The sequence below is a fragment of the Glycine max genome, chromosome 17, assembly GCF_000004515.6.
Source record: "Glycine max cultivar Williams 82 chromosome 17, Glycine_max_v4.0, whole genome shotgun sequence".
In the NCBI taxonomy this organism is placed as follows: domain Eukaryota; kingdom Viridiplantae; phylum Streptophyta; class Magnoliopsida; order Fabales; family Fabaceae; genus Glycine; species Glycine max.
In genome coordinates, this window is record NC_038253.2 from 35,377,602 (window position 1) to 35,380,686 (window position 3,085).

The window sequence follows — 3,085 nt, forward strand, 5'->3', positions numbered from 1 at the left end:
GGTTCCTAGTTAGGAACCAGTGTTAAATTGTAGCGCAATTGTGTTAAACATGTTTGAAACATGAGTGTGAGGTCGTGGTATTATATAATTCATGAGCAATGCTTATAAATGAAATATGTGATGAATTGTGGAATGATATGTTGCCTTGAGATTATAATATTGTTATTGAGATTGAGTAAAAGTGTAAAGTAGAACAGGTATTGAATTGTGAGATATGTGAAAACATGTGATGGTGGATTGTGACATTATGAGATGTGAAATTTTGAATAGTTTTTGGTTGTGAATAACTGTGTGATTAACTCTTGATGTGACATTATTTGTGTTGTAAGCTGTGAATTGTACAATAACCCGACCAGTGTTATCTTGAGAAAAGTGTAAATGTGCAGTGTTAAAGAGAAAATGTAGGTTTCCTATTTAGGAACCAGTGTTAAATAGAAAGTGTAGGTTCCTATTTAGGAACCAGTGTTAAATTGTAGCGCAATATGTTGTACGTGCTTAAGACACGAGTGTGAGGTCGTGGGTATTGTATAATTCACTAGCAGTGTCTGTGTGCTAAAATAATTTTAGGGGTTGGACCTGAATCAGGAGGGAGAGGCCCTGACGGACTCTTCGGAGTGTAGGCCTTGGGGGTCACCGGGTTTGAGTGCTCCTTTAAGCCTATGTTGATCCCATATGGTTGGAGCATTCTCGCAAAACATCATGACCCTGACTGGTCTCCTTATGATCTTACTTAGTGAGAGTGACCTGACAAACCCATTGTGTGGTGTGTCTTGTTATGTACTCCTAAGCGCCCCAGGGTGGTTTTTCACTGACATGGTACCACATTGCATATTGGCTTGAGTCTTAGCATAACTGTCTCACGCGCTTGCTAATTGTTTATTATGAAATTCATGTGTTATTATGTCTTGATCAGAGAATGTGATTTTTGTGTAATGTGATTGATGATTGAAAAGTGTGATTGATGGATGAAAAGTGAACTTTGAATGACAAAGTGGTGGAATTACGTGAATTACGTGTAAGTAAATTTTATTTAGTTTATATGATATGTATATCTAGTTGTCTTGTTTCTCCATTAATTAGGAATGTGATAACTCACTCCCCGTGTGTTGTTTGTGTTTGGATCCTGTGATGATCTTGAACTTTGTGTTCAGGGGAGCAGATGACTAGGTGAATTGATTTAAGGAACCTTATCTGAAGGACGTCGAGACACAACACTCTGATAGGATGTGGCATTGGGGTATAGGATTTTATATTAATTGTATGAAGTCTTAGACGGTCTTGCTTAAACCGAGATAACTTTATTATTTATTTGGACAAGTTTGAATATGTTGTAGAAGAAAGTGAATGTGAGCCTTTTATCCCTTTGAAAAACTTGTATTTACAAATGTAAAAAAAAATACTATTAATTAATATTTGGATTTTTATTCCTTTATCAATATATATGTGAGGGGTAGAGGGTGTCACAAGAAGTGGTCGAACCAATATAAATTGAGTTTGTATTTCTCTCTTCCCTTATCTCTTTTATTTTATTGCAATCGATTTTGTCTTGCATGTTTAAATAACATTATTAAATTGATTGATACTTCTTCTTCTGCATTCTGAGTCTATCACTTGGAATGAGGGTTAAAAGTTTGTTAGTGGAAAATTAATTCATCCTTTCTTAAGTTATTGAGGCCGTTGGTCCAACAACCATAACAAATGTTTTGAAAGATAAAGAATCGAAATAAATATTAAAAGTAAGATAAAGAAAAATAATAATTTAATCTTAGATTTATGTACTACACACAATGCCATTGTTTTTTACTATTGTGATACCCTCTACCCCACACATATATGTACTAATAATAAAAGAAATAATTAAAAAAAATTAAACTTAATTCAAGTTTTTAAAACATATTTAAATACAAGCCTTTCAAGAGGGTAGCAGGCTCACATTCACCTTTCTAACATCATCATAAAACTTTTCTAAATAAATAATGAATTCACTTCAGCTCTAATAAGGCCGTCTATAAAACCCTATACCCCAATGTCATATCCTATCAGAGCATTGTGTCCCGACATCCTTCAGCACATGGTTCCTTAAAGCAATTCACCTAGTTATCTGCTCCCCCGAACACAAAGTTCAAGATCATCATAGGATCCAAACACAAACAACACACGGGGAGTGAGTTGTCACATTCCTAACTAATAGAGAAACAAGACAACTAGATATACATATCGTATAAACCAAATAAAACTTAGTTACACGTAATTCACGTAATTCCACCACTTTGTCATTCAAAGTTTAGTTTTCAATCATCAATCACATTACACATGAATCACACGCTCTGATCAAGACATAATAACACATCAATTTCATAATAAACAATTAGCAAGCGCATGAGACAGTTATGCTAAGACTCAAGCCTATATGCAATGTGGTACCATGTCAGTGAAAAACCACCCTGGGGCGCTTAGGAGTACATAACAAGACACACCAAACAATGAGTTTGTCAGGTCACTCTCACTAAGTAAGATCATAGGGAGACCAGTCAGGGTCACGATGTTTTGCGAGAATGCTCTAACCATATGGGATCAGCATAGGCTTAAAGGAGTACTCAAACCCGGTGACCCCCAAGGCCTACACTCCGAAGAGTCCGTCAGGGCCTCTTCCTCCTGATTCAGGTACAACCCCTAAAATCATTTTAGCACACAGACACTGCTCGTGAATTATACAATACCCATGACCTTACACTCGTGTGTTAAACACGTACAACATATTGCACTACAATTTAACATTGGTTCCTAAATAGGAAACCTACACTTTCTCTTTAACACTGCGCATTTATACTTTTCTCAAGATAACACTGGTCGGGTTATTGTACAATTCCCAGCTTACAACACAAATAATGTTACATCAAGAGTTAATCATACACTTATTCATAACCAAAACTCATTCACAATTTCACATCTCATAATGTCACAATCCACCATCACATGTTTTCACATATCTCACAATTCAACACATGTTCTACTTTACACTTTTACTCAATCTCAATAACAATATTATAATCTCAAGGCAACATATTATTCACAATTCATCAAA